This window comes from Marmota marmota, unplaced genomic scaffold (assembly GCF_001458135.2).
Source record: "Marmota marmota marmota unplaced genomic scaffold, marMar, whole genome shotgun sequence".
NCBI lineage: Eukaryota > Metazoa > Chordata > Mammalia > Rodentia > Sciuridae > Marmota > Marmota marmota.
This window is the reverse complement of record NW_026000019.1, coordinates 29,963,016-29,981,782: the sequence shown is the minus strand read 5'-3', so window position 1 is coordinate 29,981,782 and position 18,767 is coordinate 29,963,016. Positions and strand designations below refer to the sequence as shown.

Sequence of the window (18,767 nt, the reverse complement as noted above, 5' to 3'; positions counted from 1 at the left end):
CAGGTGACTCAGGAAGCTGAGGAAGGAGGATGATAAGTTCAAGGCCAGCCTCAGCAGCTTTGTGAGTCCCTGAGCAACTTATTAAGAGGCTGTCTCAATGTGAAAAAATATAAAGAGCTATGGATTGGCTTAGTAGTTAAGTAACCCTAGGTCAATCACTGATAGCAAATTAATGTAAAAAATGAGAATTTCTCCAAACAGAATGTAAGACCTTGGAGAAAGGTAAGGATTAAATTATATAAAGAAACTGAAATAGGTCTTGATATATAGTAAGCTTCAAATTCCTGGAGTTACCAGCCAAGATTTAAGTCAGTGATTCAGAGTACATAAGGGAATGGATAGATCCCCAGTGCCTTTATTTCACCAAGAGCTGATATTCTCTACAACTAAGTAGACTTTCAGGGTTTTTTCTTTTCATTATTTTCTGGGTTTTTTGTTTGTTTGATTGATTTTGAGTTTAAAGTCTGATAATAGTATTCATATTATTGCTGTTGAATACTTTTATCGTCTTCCTAATCTTTTAATAACTACAACAAAATCATGTATCCATTAAGTGAATACTCTTTCCCCTGCCCTCCCAGGGCCTGGCAACCAGCACTTCATTTGGGTCTGTGAGTTTACATATCCTTATAGTTCAAGTGAATGAAATTATGCCATATATATATATATTTTTTTTCACACTGCTTTGTTTACTTAGTTTAAAATTTTTGAGATTTATCTATGTTATAGGATGTGCATTGCTTAGTTTACATGGCATGTATGTATATACAGAGCACATTTTGACTATCCACTCTTTTGTTCATGGATTTGGATTGTTCTCACTTTTGGCTAACATCAATGGTGCTGCCATGAACATCATATGCAAGTGTTTGTGTGTATATTTTTAGGTCATTTGCGTATAGAACTGAGAGTAGAGTTGATAGGTCATGTGATAATTCTGTGTTGAATTACTGAAACATTGAATGTTTCAGTATACACTGTATACTGTATACACCGTATGCCATATTACATTTCCCAGAAATTTATTGGAATGCCAATTTTTCTAAATTACCACCAACTGTTATTATTTTACTGTTTTTTTTTCATTTGTTTCTTAATTTGAGCTTTCTTGGTGGGCTTAATGTGAAATCTCACTTATTGTGTCAAATTCTTTATTTGCTACATTGGGACCTGAGGATGTAGCTTAGTGGCAAAGTACTTGCTTAGCATGTTCCAGGCAGGTCATGTCTCCAAGTCCTACTACCATTTCTCTCTCCTTTTCTTTGTTAGCATGGCTAAGGGTTTTTGTCAATTTTACTTATTTTTTCAAAGAGCCAACTTTTTGTTCTGTCAATTTTTTCAATTGTTTCTTTTTTTATGGTTCTCTTGAACAATATGTAATGTCCATCTTTATCCCTTTTGATGAACTTTGGCTTGAAGTCTACTTTATTTGATATGAGGATGGAAACCTCTGCTTGCTTCCAGTGTCCTTGTGAGTGATATGATTTTTCCCAACACTTCACCTTCAGTGTGTGTATGTCTTTTCCTATAAGAGAGACTCCTGGAGACAGCATATTGTTGGGTCTTTTTTTTTTGATCCAATCTGCTAGTCTATGTCTTTTGCTTGGTGAGTTTAGGCCATTAACATTCAGGGTTATTACTGAGACATGACTTGTACCCCCAGCCATTTTTGTTTATTTTTGGTATTTAATGAGACTTGGTTTCTTCTCTGATTAGATTTTCCTTTAGTGTAATACCTCCCTCTATTGATTTTCATCATTGTTTTTAATTTCCTCTTCTTGGAATATTTAGTTGAGGATGTTCTGTAGTGCAGGCTTTCTAGTTGTAATTCTTTTAACTTGTTTATCATGGAAGTGTTTTATTTCATCATCAAATCTAGAGCATAATTTTGCTGAATATAAGATTATTGGTTTGCATCCATTTTCTTTCAGGGCTTAGTATATGTTGTTCCTCAATCTCCTGGCTTTGAGGTCTGGGTTGAAAAATCTTCTGAGATATGAATTGGTCTCCCCATGTATGTGATGTGATTTTTTTCTTTTGCAGCTTTTAAGGTTCTATCTTTATTCTGTATGCTAGGCATTTTCATTATAATGTGCCTTGGTGTATATCTGTTGTAATTTTGTACATTTGGCTTCCTGTAAGCCTCTTGCATTTGGTTTTTCAATTAATTCTTCATGCTTGGAAAATTTTCTGATATTATCTCATTGAAGAGATTGTGCATTCCTTTGGTTTGAAACTCTGTGCCTTCCTCTATCCCAATAACTCTTAGATTCGGTCTTTTGATGCTGTCCCACAATTCTTGTATGTTGTGTTCATGGTTTCTTACTATCTTCACTATGTGATCAACTTTATTTTCCATATTGTATACTTTGTCTTCATTATCAGACATTCTTTCTTCCAAGTGATCTAGTCTGTTGGTTATGCTTTCTATTGAGTTTTTTTATTCAATTTATCGTATCTTTCATTTCAAGGATTTCTGACTGTTTTTTTTTTCAGATACTCTGTCTCTCTCTTGAAGTAATCTTTAGCTTCCTATATTTGCTCTCATATATCTTTGTTGGAATGATCAATTTTTGCCTGTATTTGCTCATTGAGATCATTCTTCAATTCACAGATCATTTTAATTATGAACCTTCTGAACTCCTTCTCTGATATTTCATCAACTTCATTGTCCATGGGTTCTGTTATTATAGTATCCTGGTTTGTTGGGACACTTTCCTCCCTTGTTTTTTTTTTTTTTTTGTGTTGTCTATGTGTCTTCATTTCTTGCAGTGTGGGTCTGAGATATTATAGTTTCTTCCTTATATTCTTGTAGTACCTGTGCAGATTTTCTGTACATGACCTTGATGTTGGGCTTTCAGACCCTGCCAGTGTCCCTCCATGTATGCTAAAGGTGGTGGCAACAACAGCTGAGATAACTCAAAATAATAATTAAGTTGCTCCAAGACAGAAGCAATGTCTTACAGAAATGGGGATGAAAGGGTGGGCCTCACAGTCTCTTTGGGATTCCTGCTCTGAGATGTAACTGCCTCTAGGCACTGTCAAAAAGTTAGGGTATACTGTGTGGGGAAGGCTATGGCGATGACTGCAGTGTCCCAAGATGGAAGTGCATTAGGCTTAGGCTTCCAGGTCGGTGGGGGTGAACTCAGACCTGCCCTGGACCTGGGTCTTGCATAAGTCAGTGTGGACCAATCTCATCCAGGCCTGAGCTCCCATGGTAGTCTACTGGTTGGAAGAGGTGGTCCTGTGCCTGTGGCCGGGCTCCATCGGGTGTCTGTTGATGGAGGAGTTGACATGGGCCTACTGTGAGCCTGGGTCCCACACAGGTCAATGTGGGTGGATCTAGGCCACTGTGCAGAACTCCCATGATAATCGACTGGTTGGAAGGGGCTGTCCTGTGCCAGAGGCTAGGCTCTGGCTAGTGTCTATCCTGCTGGTGGAGGGATGGACCCCGGCCTACTATCTAGTTTTTCTTATTGCCTGCAACAAAACAAACACTTTTAAATGCCCACTCATGCCTTTTGTCCTCTATTTACTTTGTTTGCCCTCTGAAATCCACAATAACAGTAAAAAAGGAAATTTCAGAAATTTGAAATCATTATAACAAACCACTCCTAAACTATAAACTTCCTTCTCAAAACAAAGTGATGGGTAAGAAAATTCCAAGTGAATATGCTCTAATTCTCAATGGACCTCATTGCCATTTGGAAGGTTAGTAACAATTAGGGGGATATACTATGAAATGTGTAAAAATATTTATGAAGTGTTGGGTTTTTTTGTTTGTTGGTTGGTTTTTGTTTTTGTTTTTGATTTGTTTGTCCATTTTTCTCTCTATCTTCACAATTTTAAATGCATTTGAAAATGAGATGTCAAAGAAAGTTAAACTCCAGAATATCTTTTTCCACCTTTGAAAGTGCATGGATCACCCATATTTGTTTGAAGGCGAAGCAGTGTCCTTTTTCCCCACATTATTTTTCAATAGTACTCTATACTATTTTCAATAATAGTACTTCTGTAACAAAAATCATAGCAGAATTCTTCAAAAGAACTACCTGTATTTACTGTGTCTATTTTCACTTTCTCTATATTATTGGTTTCTAATATTATTTATATTCAGATTTCTTCAGATGTTCCTGTAATATCCCTTATGGCTAGTTTATCTTTTTCTTTCTTAATCCAAGATTCTGTATTGCATTTGCCATCTCTGATTTTTTACAATCTAGAAATGTTTTTAGCCTTTTTTGAGGGCAGGGAGCTTTTGTGTCTTTCGTGATATTGAGAGTTATGGAGAATAAAAGTGCTAGTTTTACAGAATTTGTCACAATCTGGATTGATCTGACTCTTCATGATTAGATTTTTTTTATCTTGAACCCACTCAGCCACTATGCCAAGTTCCCCATAGATCTCTGTGATGCCCAGTGATGATAAATTCACATTTCAGTTAACCTCTCAGAAACCCTTGACACAGTAGATTATGTCTTCCTTGAACTACTCTTCACTCAGCTTCTGGGGTAGCACTTTTTCCTGCTTTTCCTCCTGCCTGCATGCTCCTTCTCAGTGTTCTTTCCTGCTTCCCCCTCATCTCACTGACTTCTGTAAATAACCCTCTAAGCACTGCTTTCATTATCACCTACAAATTTGATTTGTAGTGTTTTCATTTTTATTCAAATTGGAAGTTTTTGGATACACTCTGATAGAATTTTGTGGTGATGGAGGCTCTAGTATACAAAGAATGCAAACGATTTTCTGTATTTGTTTTAAGGAGTGTTTGCCAAGTAGCACACTTTACTTTTAAGTTTATCAGAATCTTAATCAGATCCACATTACAACTTTTTTAGTTTTTTTTAAGAGAAGAGGCATTAGGAATGTAGATTTTGAAGGAAACCTTCCAGAATATTCTGACTGCAACTCTATACCTTGAGAATCCTTTTTATACACACCTAAGCCTACTTCTCGTTTACTTATTTAGAGTAAGAGCCTTAGGATTTTATTTTTGGATCTTATTCACCTTCAAAATCTCTCTATGCCTCAGTTTCCTAAAGAGTGGTTTTGTTTCTCAGATAAGTATGTATTAGTCATTTGGGATGCGCCAGGCTCTGCAATTGGTGTTAAGCAGCACCAAAATAGTCATGCAAGCAAATAAGTGTATAATGCCTCAAATAGATGAGACTGAGGGACATAATGCATTAGAAAGAGCTTGGGCTCTCTCTCTCTCTCTCTCTCTCTCTCTCTCTCTCTCTCTCTTTGCCTAGTGATTGGCTTTTCTATTCAAGAAGTTTTCTCTGACTCAGGGCACATGATTAGAAATGGCTCTTTTTTTCCAGGTGTAGAGCCAAAGCCTTTTGTAGTTTGAGACCACCTGGTTGAGGCTAGGGAAATTTCACCTGCTGGATAAGCTGCTGGCATTCCTGCATTCCAGGTAGGTAACTGTGCACATATACTGCTCTGAGCTAGTAACTGGTTAAAACCTGAATAATGAGAAACTTACAGATTTCTTGAGACTGATTCAAGTTTTCCTTATACAAGTCTCTAATTCAGGGTCTACTTTCTCTGCAACTCTATACCCAACCCCGTTCCATCTCATCCGATCCCACTCCTCCACCAGTATCCTTTCTTTCCTGAATTCTTACAGCATTTAGTATCTCACTCCAGGACTTGGCAAGCCCCCCTTAATCTGCTACCGGGTTGATTAGTGTGCATTCACCTCAGCAGTCCAGCTATATCGTTTGGATCCACAGGATGAGTCAACATTGAGCATTTCTTTTATAATTGCCTGCTGGTACCTTGCGTTGAATTGACACATAGTAAAGACTCTGCAAACATTGGTTCTTGTTAATGTGCAGGATTCGATTTAAACTCAAAGGGAACTTGTGATACTCATTCCCAGAAATGCGAGTTGGGTATCAGAAAATCATGTTTGGTTAATGTTCACCAGCCTGGTATCCAGCATGTACATCTTCATCACAACAGGAAAGAGGGGGTCTAGAAAAAGACCAGATTCTCAAGAATTTTAATATTTTCCCTTTAGGATGAACTAAGGTGTGTCATGAACTAATCTAGTCATGTTATATTTTATTGCCTTTTAGAGATGGAAAGTTTTTATGTCACAGGCCCAGAAAGGTTGTGGCAATGTCATATTAGCTAGCAAATGGCAGAAATAAGAATTGAGGTACTCACCTTTACACTCAATGCTTTTTCCAACAATTTAGGGCTAGAGTGTGGCAGGAGTTCTCTCTAACTCTTGATCTTATGTTTTGGCAATCTTAAGTTAATTTTCTTACAAAGAATATTGTATTGACAACACTGTACTTATTTGTTTAGGCAAATTGAAACAATGACAACAAGGGCTCTCAGCTTGCTTTTGTTTTTACTGTATTATTTTGAATTCTCCTTTCCTCTCTTCACTGTCTATATTTAAGTTTTCTCATGTATTATGGGGGATTGCTTCTCCAAATTGATGTGTCTCAGATGACTTTTCTAGATGATAATGACTTATACCCCCAAGTAGAGCATAGCAGTTAAAAACACAGATCCTGGGACATCCAGTAAATGCCATCTATCATCTAAACTAAGAAATTTCCATAAAGATTAGCTTTAACCCTTCATTTGAATGAAGCATCTGATTCAAAAGAAGAGTCTAAATATACTAAGGGCTCATGAATTTGCTGCTACCATTTCTGGGAGTATGGTATCACACACTTGGTTTCCATCAAGTGTAGCCATAGTTGTGTGCTCTAAACCAGCTTTCAGAACTTCAAACTGGTGTTAAGGTGCCTTGATTAAGGAAGAGATTGCAGACCCAGCCAATGCAGTTCTATTCAAACTGCCTGGGTCATCTTTTAATAAGGCCTGTGCCACAACATGTGTCACCTGGACTCCCAGGGAATTCTTAAGCTTCTGATTCTTCTGACTAAGTGGGTCAAAAGAGACACTCCCTTGGGAAGCCATGGTCAGGCATGCAGTTTTGTCTCCCTTGAAGTCATCTGTGCACACATAGTGTTCATGCATGTGTATGTACCTGGTTGCTTCTGCACACAATCACCCAGTGACACACTGTGCTCACTGAAGTACAAAAGGGGCTGTACTTTGCACAGTCTTATTGCAAACTGTGTCAGAGTGAAGGAATTTAGTGTGCAGCACTGGCATTCAATGTCCCTTGAAAATCAAGTCAAATCAGTGCAGAGAGTGATTTTGGTATTTTTGTCCTCTCCCATTTCTTTAAATTAAAAAAAAATGCAGAAGCATTTTTTAAGCCACTTGTTTAAAATCTTAATTAAGACAAGTGAACTCAAGGGCACAGAAATGACTAGCTGACTCAAGAGTTATTATACAGATGCATAAAACAAGTTCTAAATGCATGCAGAAGTGGCAAATTAGGCAATTCTCATTTTAGAAATAACTGTGTTTGTTGTAAGTTCTTTGTGGCTAATGGCATCCCACTGCAAAGTTTTCTGGTGTTTCAATGACCATGACTTAGTTGTAATATAAGGATATATCATGATTAATGTTTTCTGTTTTATAAGAATCTTGCATGACCAATGTTCCAGCCTTTATTTCCTTACAACACAGAGGCCCTCCAGGGGGTTGCCTGACTCAAAGCCAGTCTCATGTGTACCTAGTTGGCAGGAAACCAAGAACTGGGCATAAGGTTCAAAATCCAAACTACCACTCTCTTTGGAGGACTAGGACCCTAAGCCAACCAGTGCAGAATGTGTGAGACCATCTGAAATACTGTAAATGAAAAGCACTTCATCATGTAACAACCAACTGGGCTGGATTTTACAGCAGTGCCCAATCATTCTGAGCCATGTGGGGAATAACTGTAGTGTTAACAGAGGAGCCAGTATGACCCTGCAGGTGCACATGGGGAAAGGGCCCAGGAGACTTGCATCAATGCATAACTCAAGCAAACTTAGGTGAAGGCAAATTATATAAAAAGGTCTTTCACCTATTAGGGGGAGCATGCAGGGGCTACCTTCTCCTTGCTTTGGGCTCATTCCCCAGACTCTAAGAGGCATTTCTTCATGGAAGTTGGAAGTCCTGATACTTCCCAACTGTCTGGAACAGCAGGTTTTGCATAATTTCTTGCCTGAGATCTGGCACCCTCCTGGTCCTCTGTCTCATCCACAGCAGCCTCTACCCCAGAGACCTGTAATCTGCTGACAACTGGGAAGGAATGGGCAGAGGCATCACAAATCCTATTTTGTCACAAACTCTCCTGAGCCATGGAATGAGCCTGGTGTCTCAGGAGTGCCCAAAGTGGAGGTGGTAATGGCATTGCAATTCTTCACATTCTGAGGTATCCTAGTGCTGCCAGGAGTCTGCTTGGGTAACCTGAGAACCCAAACCATGATGTCCATGATGTCAGTGATATTTCATGTGCATTTCTCTATAGGAAGCAGAGGCAGGAGCAGCTCCATGCTCTCCCTGCCCTTCTTGTTGGATTGGTGCTGGGCTGGCTGTGGGACACTTTAACCACATAGCAAGTAGAAAAATTACATCAGTGTCACTGAGTGTTGAGAGCCACAGCTGAAGGGGCCCCAGCAAACTTTCAGACTGCCAGCTGATGATTGGCTCACAGTGGCCCCAGCTATGTGTTGTGTGCACACTTGTGTTTTATGTTGTGTTTGTATGTACGTATGTCCATATATCATATATATGATGAGCGCTCATGAAAAAATGGATCCAAATATTTTTTTTATTCATGTGATTTAAATGGTTTAATTTAAATTGGGTAAACAACTGTTGAGGATTGTTTTAATATGTGAACAAAAAAGGAGGTTAACAGATCTGTTTGTTTACTTTCACCTTTCCTTTTCATTATATTTAATAATTCTGTTCAAGATAATGTAAATTGTTAAGAAAATTGTTTTCTTTCAGTGCCTTCTGGAATGTTACATAATTTTTTCTTTAGCCATTATTGCCAGAATTCCTATCTTCATCCCAGTGCTGGTGAAGACAAAGATAAAACAAATCTACAGCTTCTGCAATAGCCATCACTGAACTGCTTGCAGAACTTGCCTGTACTATGTATCACTTGTATGCATTGTGAACTCACCTGTATGCATTGTGAACTATCTGTTGGTGCAGCAACTTGTGGTAGTGTTGGGGTATTTTTGCTGATGATGTCATCGGTGGTACAATTTCTCCAAAAGGAGCCGTCAATTGGCTTGGTGTATCTTCCTCCCTTCTGCTTGTCATGATCGTTCAGCTAAAATTTGGGGGCCAACAGAGGTGAGGCAAAGAACCTCACCCCCCCCCTGGTACAAAGACCTATCCACAGGTGTGGCTGTATACTGGACCGGTAGTCAGTGATGGGTAAGATCCAATTGCAATGGTACCAACCTAAGACAGGAGGCTGACGCCTAGAGGTCAGCTCATCTGATCACGGGTAAGGACCATATGTAGTATTGGACAACCTAAGGCAGGCACGGTCCCTAAGCCACATGCTTATTGTTTAAACAGAGAGGGGGAGATGTTGAGAGCCACAGCCAAAGGGGCCCCAGCAAACTTTCAGACTGCCAGCTGATGATTGGCTCACAGCGGCCCCAGCAACTTCTAGCTGATTGGCTCCTCTGCGGTGATGCTCATTGGGCTGTTTCCCCACCCTTTCAGACTACGGAACTGCTCATTGGGGGACTTTTTTTGGCTCTGCCCATGCGACCCAGCCAATCGGCCTCAAGAGCAGGAGGAGTGGGGGAGGTTGAGAGGCTTGTGGGAAGCCGGTGGTGGCAGTTGGGCTCTGAAGGTTTTTCCTGAGGAGCTGTTTTGTTTGGTGTGTGTGGTTCTAAAAATAAAGTTCATTTCTTTTGACAAGTGGCTCCTGAATTGTGCCCAGCCAGACTGCGGCAACTGAGTATCCTCCAGCATTAGACCTGAAGTAACCAGCTATGGAGGTAAAAGCAATGAATGGCCCATCTGTGTTGTCAAAGAGCAACCTCTGCTCACACAGAAGCAAGATTCAGGAATCTCACTTTAAAATCAGGAGCATTAACCATGTTTTAGAACTATTTATTCTGTCCAATTTGATCATAATTTACTCATGCCCTGAAAAGTATTAAAATGTACTTCAACTTTTCTCTAATTGTTTTTATATATAAATCCGATACTTATCTACTTGAAATTTGCTTTTAGAGTTAATAAACTTTCTGCATGGAAGCAGAAACCCCAAGCCTGTGCCATCTGTGCTGTCACATGTCAGGAGAGTAGTAGATCAGGCCACCCTTTCTAAAAGCAGGATAGGGTGAGGTGCTGAGATGCAGAATCCCAGCACAGGAGCATGAGGTGCATGATGCTCACTCATACTTGGGGACTCAGAGGTCTTGACCTAATAGGGTATCAGGGCCACCATAATGCTTCTTAGGAACCCTATTTTTCTGCTTTTTTTAGACCTCAGGACAGCTGGTGCCAAAAATGAGCAAGGAGTTTAACCAAATTGGGTGAAGAAAATGGGCCAAGAAAGACAAGGAACAGGGGAAGAAAAGAGAAAGTGAAGAGGATTTTAGGGAAGGAACTTGGAAGCTGGAGGGAAGACTGTGGTAGGTCACCACTCATCAGCACCTGTCCCCTGGAAAGATGATGAATGGAGGGCAGACAGTCTGGGACTAGATGCAGCTGTTCAAAGTAATAAAAACACATGCAAATGGTGTCATCTGGACTGTCAGGGAGACCAGGAGCTATTTCTCTCCATCTCAGGGACCATACAATCACATCTCTATGAATCCCATACCCAGAAAGAGGTCAAATTAACAATGTTGCCTAAGAACTGACTGGCCCACCTGAGCCCCAGCACTCCTCAGGGTGACCTAGGGGCTGATCACAAGGTCAGTTGACCCCCCACTTGCCTCCCTCACCTTTATCATAGGGACACTACCAATCTGAGGAGAATGGGAAGGAGGATTCCACTTGAGGATATCTGCCCTTGCACTCCCACAGATCCCTAACTTGAGAGAGGTATGAGTCCAAAGACCAACTGCTGAAAAACATCCAAACTTTGCTTCTTGACATCATGCACTGCCCCCCCACCAAGCCTAGGCAGAGTGTTCACCTGCTGTACTGCAGCCCTCTCCAAAGAGACTAAAGAATAAGGGGAATCTCCTCCTCCTTAGTAAGAAGAAAAGGGAAGAGACATTGTCCTTGCAGTATAACAACTTTACTACCAAATATGCTTCCACGCAGACTGAGAAGTGCTGGGCACCTGATCCAGAAGCCACTTGGACCACACCTGTAGATATCAAAGAGAAGGACTTCCCAGGTAGTTTGGAAGTGATTTGATTCTGGAGAGAGGAACTGGAGAGAGTTTGCACCAGGCTCTGCACCAACTCTTCCCGCACTTGGGTCCTTTGGGATTCACAGTCACATTCTTCTGTCCCTAACCTACATCACAGCTAAGAACTGTCAGAGCTCTCCCAAGCATGTATCATTCTCCTCACTTCACAATACTCATCAGATAATGACTGCTTCCACCCATCAGGAAAAATGGCAGGCTCAACTTCAAGTCTGCCAAAAAAACTGTTGGGCTGACCTCGGTTTGCTGATTTAGTGGATTTTCTAAACGCACGTATCCTCAGAGCTATTCTGTGGACACCATCAGTATTATTGGCTATGCCTTATGCTGGTCAGACATATTCTGTGCATCTGGACAAGACTAGAACAAACATGAAAAGAAGTCCCAGGTCACACACCTCACAATAACTCAGAAACTGAAGAAATCACCTGCCATACCATTGACAGTCCTCCCATCACTGGAGAGTCTGACAATGGGTTGTGGTGAGGTAGAGGGCTGGGTGGGACCAGGAATGTGCATTTCTAGTCAGGTAGCAGCAAAGAGCCATGGCTTGTCAGGGTGGGGCTCCATGCCATTCCCAGTGCCAGTATACCATGGTGCTTAAGAGGCAGGATTATTAGACAACCTGCTGGCAGCCAGACGCCAAATTAGCCAGAGAAGAATCTACCTAACACTGGCTGTTCCAATGACAATTAGGCATTCTTACAAAGTTGGAGCTTCTTATAGGAACTCAGGATGGGTGTCTAGGAAGAACAGTCTCTAAATCAGTGAGACTAGAATCTGCAGTTGTCAACACAGGCTGCAGTGTAGTCTCCTGGGAACTCAAACACTGATGTCCAGTTCCCCCAGAGCAACACAGCAACAGTCTCTTCATTAGGAGTAAGGGTGGGAAATGTTGCAAAGCTGCCAGGTGGTCCCCAGGGCATCCAGTCTTGAGAATTACAAAACAGAGGCCATTTGGCACTGCCTGGCTGGGCCCTCAGCTGATGAGGGAGGGGCTTGTGGTAAGATAGGTGAAGCTATGGATTCCATAGACATGGAATGAAGATGTCACAATGCCAAGGACACAGTACAACTCCAAAGATAATGGAGGTCATTGGAAGCCCTGTTCTCCAAGGTGGTGTGACCAACCTCAATTTCTAAGCCATAGGGGTGTTCCAAATCCAACAAACATCGGTAGTTCTAAAGGTGGGTCCAGGAGTCTGAGGCATTCATCCTGGTGCCTTTCTGGGATTTAGGAGAAATGTGCTAAAATCTGATTTTGCAACATGGTATTTTTATCTCAGCAGTCTCTCCATCACCCTGGGTGCAGCCTTATGATCTGTTAAGTTGGGAAGGGATAGTGTGAAATCTTTGATAAGCTCCACACCCAGAAGTGCCAATAGGAAGCAGCAAGTAGAACCAAGTACCAGCCCCTGCCTGCATCATGAGACAGACAGGTACATGTCAGCATGAATCCAGGGTTATTGTAAAGAGCTTTCAAACAGTGTACAATAGTTTCAATTTATGTCACCAGTATTTAAATGAACATTTAAATAAAGTGCATATGTGACCGATACTTTAAAATCCACTAAAAATTTCTCAGTGCTTTAGAGATAAACACATAGACAGAAAACTCCGCTGAGAGCTCAGGACCCAGGCAAATCACATCTGTGTCCTGCTAATAACCTCACATCCTGGAAATTTTATAAAGCTGGCATGAGGATGAACTTAACATCAGGGACAGTTATCAAAAGAAAAATAAAAGTAAACTCCACTTGAGCCTGGAAGAGATGGCTGCCCTGAAGTGCCGAGTACTCTTAGAAATTTGCCTAAAACATCTAACTTAATACTCAACTCTAACCACCTGCTTCTAAAAATCATCCTCCTGCCCACTTCAGCAACTTCATCACTCTGGTTTTCTCATCCTTTTTGCATAGTTTTTGCCTTTTAAGGATACACAGATTTGACTTATCTAAGGGCATATGACTTAATTTTCTATTTCTACTAATCACTTTTTAAACTTACCCCTCTTATTAAAATTCAATTTTTTTTTCTTATAACTAGTTAAATATTTACTAAGTGGTGTATCCAAAGTCTCTGTTTAAAATGAATCTAGCTGGAAATGCAAGTTTATTTATGCATTATTTCATAAATTTTGACAATGATTTTTATTATTACTGTATGGCCAAGAGAGATTGAAAATAAGATACACTGAAATCTGAATTGTTTCCCTTGATCATTTTGCTGTAAAAGCCAAAGCTTTCATCAAATAAAAACAAATATACAGCATCAATTAATCAAATTAATTGGAAAATATAGTGCAAATTTGCACCCACAATTAGATGGAAAAGGTAAAAGCCAAAACCAATGGTAAAAAGACGGAGAACCCATGAGTTCTGTGTGTATTCATACAGCCACCACAAATATTTTAATCCAAGGGTCTTGGGGCACATGTATTTAAACTTCTTTAAATACAAAGAGCTACATCACCTGTAAAATGGTGCAGATTGGTGAATAATGAATAAAAATACAAAATAATGCAAAAATACTGCCTTTTGATAAATTGTTATTTTTTTAAATTTCTTAATTGATGTTCTATAAATGGTGTCATTTAGGTAAATTGTCCTTTAGGTATATTGATTGCTAGGAGAATGGTGTTAGACAAATCAGTTTGTAGTGTTCCCAGTTAGAAACAGCTTCATCACTTCCTAGATTCTGGGAAGAAGTCTGTTAGGAGAGGATGTGCAGGACTGGCAGAGCACACTGCAGGAGCCCAGTGCATCCTTCTGTGCATCCATCCTGGGGCCCCCTCCCTGTGTTTCTCCCCTTCCCTGCATGTCTCAACTTCTTGCATGACCCCACCCACCTCCTAGCTGAGGCTTTGCACCAATTCCACAGCTGCTAGCCTGACACAGGGCCTCTGCTCAACAGACCCCCTCATGTTCTTTTCCTCCAGCGTGGTGCCCACCACTTTCCTTCTGTGCTTCTGCCTGGTGCTTCCTCTCTGCCCCTTCTGCCTTCTCCCTTTCTTCCTTGGCCTCCTTCTACTGCTGCTTGGGAATCTGCAGGTGGGTGCTGTCTTGGTGCTGCCCTTGAGGGCTATCCAGTCCCCCGAAAAATGGGTGCCTGCACCTTGCTGATGTGGATGCTGAGGACCACACACCTGGCCATTCCTCTGATGCAGGAGCTTGAGGGGCAGGAGGCTGGCCTTCCACCTGGCAGAGGCTGACCCCTGGGCCCCTGGAAGGTAAAGGGATGGGGTGCTGACTCTTGGAACCTCCTCTCTGGAGGCCCTCTGGGCCTCAGAAGTCTGCTATTGTTGTTCAGTGCCTTCCTCCTCATCCCTCTCTTGGGCAAGGGTGTCCTGGTTCCCCCAGCTGCTAGGATTTCCTTACTGCCTGCTGCCTTTTTCACCCACAGGAAAGGTCCTCAGAGCTCACAGTTTGGCAGATGATGGCCACAATTGGACTGTAAAAGCTTATGCTCATCCTGATCATATTGTCTAGGATGCTCCCATCCTCCAGGCCCCAGTTGGAGTGCTAGGTCAGCATGGACCACACAAACTCAGTGAGTCTCTGCAAGCATTTTGGGGAGGCTGTAGGCTTCAGAACTTCCTCACAGGCCAGCAGCAGCTCTAGCCTGTACTTTTCCCCAAACTGTTTGGGAGAGGGTTGCATGTAGCCTCCACCCAGTCTATGTAAGTGGCTCACTTCTGGGGGGATATTTCATGAGGGATCTCCCTTCCATGTATATCTGCCCCTGCATCAGGACTCTGGCACACTCCATTTAGCCCTGCATGGTGACTTTCATCATGGCAGTGAAGCTGAACACGTTCCTTCTTTCAAGATCAAGACCAGAGAAATAGTTCAACAGGTAGTTGGTGATGGTGGGGTGTCCTGCAGGCACAGCTGTGATTAGGGCCATGTTCTCCTCGTTGCCTTGCCAGCTGATGTCTTATGGGGGCACTCTGCTAAGATCACCACAGTGTCCACAAAGCAGACAACAAAAAGGCCCATCAAGCACTGCAGTTGGTCCCCTGCACCTGCTCATCTCGAGGACCCCACTGCACCAGTGTTTGAAGGAGCCCTAAATCCTTGGCACAGCCAGTGCACAGGAAGGTGGCCTCCTCCAGGACATTCTCCAGGGTGCTGTCCCTGCTCACCATACTGCATTTCTCGTCACTTTCAGAAAGATAGAAGGAATCATCAGAAGTGATTCTGCCTTGTGTCTGCCAGAGTATTCTTTTCTTCACATTTTAGCTTGTCTGAAATTGGGATGCATCTCATTACCAGCAACCAGTTGATAGTCACAGAATTATCCCAGATTGTGCACATGTGAATTATAGCTTATAGTGGTATCCCCTTGACTGACCTGCGTAACATTAATATAAAAAATGCCAGGTTTGATTGGCATTGTAAAATGGCTTCAAAAATATTACCCTATGACTCAAGTTTATCATATATGCAGAAAAACATGGAAACAGAGCAGCAGGGTAGAACTTTGATATTAGTGAAACACATACTCAGTGTTAGCAGAACTGATCACCATTTCATATTTTCTTGAGTAGCACTCACAAAATATTTTGAGAGCTAACATAGGAAGATAAACACAAATAGATGAAGTTGAACTACATTTTGTCAGTGAGGCCTTGCAAAAGGTTGTCTATCTCATGCCAATCAATGAAGTTGAAGGCAAAGAAAATTACTGTCTCATATGTGAGACAGTGCAAGAAGGTTCAGATGAGAAATGACTGAAAGATTGTCTTGATCTAATCAGTGAATTAGTTGAGTGGTAAACTCAAGGCAGGTGGGGTGTGGCTGGAGGAAGTTGTTCATTGGAGGCATGTGTATGAGGTATACATTTTGAATCTGGAGAAAAGAGTTTCTCTCTCTGCTTTCTGATCATTATGTAAGTTGCCTCCTAAGCCACACTCTTTATCCATTAATATTAAATTTATGTCTAATTACACATGAATATTCATATTATTACATATGCTTTATATTAATGTAGTTTTATGTATAGAACTAAATTTAGGAATAGTGTAGGGTTAGACATAGGGCTAGGGAATGAATACATATCTCAAAAGCATGAATATTCATAAGAATGTGCACGTGAAAATGTGTATGAAAATATATATGTTTTGAAATAGGCAAGGGTTTAATTTGAATCATAATACACATTTTTAATTTGCAAATGCAGAGATAAATTATATAAAACATATTGATATGTATGCAAATATACCATTGAAAATTGAATATATAAGTCAAAATATACATAAACATATTACTACATACACATTCATGTAAAATTAACTATAGAGATATTTTGAGAGTTAATATTAAATTATAGCTTGGGTTAAAGTTAGAGAATGAATATGTAAATCAAAAACAAAAATATAATTACACATGAAAATATATGTAAGTGTACATTTTTCAAATGGAGAAGGATTTAAGAGGAGATATAAATACACTTTTTTAAAAATTGTAAACACAGATAAATGTATATTAATATGTAATAATACTTATGAAATGGACGTGTCTAATTAACAAAAATATTCATATTATTATATATGATGCTATATTAATATTTTTAGGTATATTGTTAAATTTAGGATTACTATTGTTTTTAGGATTAGGGTTAGGAATTAATATATATATTGAAAATCATGAATATTCATAAGAATGTACATGAGTATATTTGTATGGCAACATATATCCCTATATATGGGTTTGTTTTTTTGGAGGGGGTGTTACCAGGGATTGAACTCAGGGGCACCCTTGACCACTGAGCCACATCCCTAGCACTATGTCAATTTTTATTCAGAGATTCTTACTGAGTCCTTATTGCCTTGCTTTGCTGAGGCTGGTTTTGAACTCCAGATCATCCTGAGACTCCAGAGCCACTGGGATTACAGGTGTGTGTCACTATGCCCCTGGTATATGTTTGAAATAGGGAAGTGAGTCTTATAAATACACATTTTAAAATTGCAATTGTAGAGATAAATTTTATATATGCATAACCAATAATATATATGTGAATATACCATTTGTAATTGAATATCTAAGTTGAAATACACATACACATTCATATATTTATGTAAATAGGTTTAGGTATAAGGGTGTTGTGAGAGTTAGTATTAAATTATGGCTTGGGTTAGGGTTGATGTTTGGGAATGAATAAGTTTTTCAGAAAACATGAATATTAATGAGCATATACTTGTGAAAATATCTATGAAAATATATATAAACACATATGCTTTAAAACAGTGAAAGGTTTAATGTGAGTTGTATGAATATACATTTCTTATTTTGCAAATGCAGAAATAGAAAATATATATTAATACAAAAATATGTGAAATATGCCATTGATAATTGAATATATGTATCAAAATACACAAAAACATTTATGTAAGTACATAAGGCTTTTATGTAAAATTAGATTTACTTAAAGGGGTATGCATAGGATTAGTATTAAATTATGGCAAGAGTTAGCAATATGGCTATGGAATGAATATGTATATCAAAAAACATGAATATTTCTAAGAATGTACATGTGAAAGTATATAAAAATATATTTTTTTGAAATAGAAAAGAGTTTAATGTGAGACGTATACATACACTTTTTAAATTTGTGAATACACAAATAAATATGCATATATTATATATGCAAATATATTTTTGATAATTGAATATATATGTCTCATTACACATGTATATTCACAATTTTATGTATGCTTCTATATTAATGTAGATTCAGGTATAAGGTTATATTTAGGTTTAGTGTTAAATTTTGGGTAGGGTAATGGTTAGGGTTAGTAAAAGAAATGCATATGAAAAACCAAGAATACTCATTAGAATAACTCATGAATATAAGTATGAAAATATAAATAAATATATATGTTTTGAACTAAGGAAGGTTTTATTTTTTATTTATTATTTAAAAAAATTTAGTTGTTGATAGACCTTTATTTTATTTATTTATATGCAGTGATGAGAATCAAACCCAGTTACTCACACATGCCAGTAAATTGCACTACCACTGAGCCCCAGCCCCAGCCCTGAACTAAGAAAAGTTTTAACATAACACATATTGTGAACTCTAGAGCGTTCGGGTCCCTGGGTAAGGATCGCGAAATAACCAGGACACAGGGGATGCAGAGCAAAGGCAGCAATTGCAACTGCATGCTGAGGTTTATTTGCAAGTTCCTTTTATCTACTTCTTCTAACAAAGCAAGCAATTCTTCAATATCACGTTACCCACATTGCCCAAATATCATGCCTCAGCGGATACACAGAGCTAAATTCAGATCGTTCCTGTTTATTTGATAAGTACCCTCTTAAAGTTCTTTGTAGACATTATCTAATCCCCTGAGGATGCATTTGTTTCTTTAGAATGTACTGTTCCCAGGATAAGTATGCAGGAAGCTTCTTCCTCTTGGCCAAACCATGCAGAACTTGTGACTTGCGATAAGGGGAAGAGAACTTTTCCTCCTCCTAAC

The 18,767-nt window shown here is 39.7% G+C and overlaps 1 pseudogene; it reads right to left on the bottom strand.

Annotated features, from left to right (window-relative positions):
• Positions 1–14,649: 14,649 nt before the first annotated feature.
• Positions 14,650–15,434, bottom strand: LOC125618759 (annotated as a pseudogene).
• Positions 15,435–18,767: the final 3,333 nt, after the last annotated feature.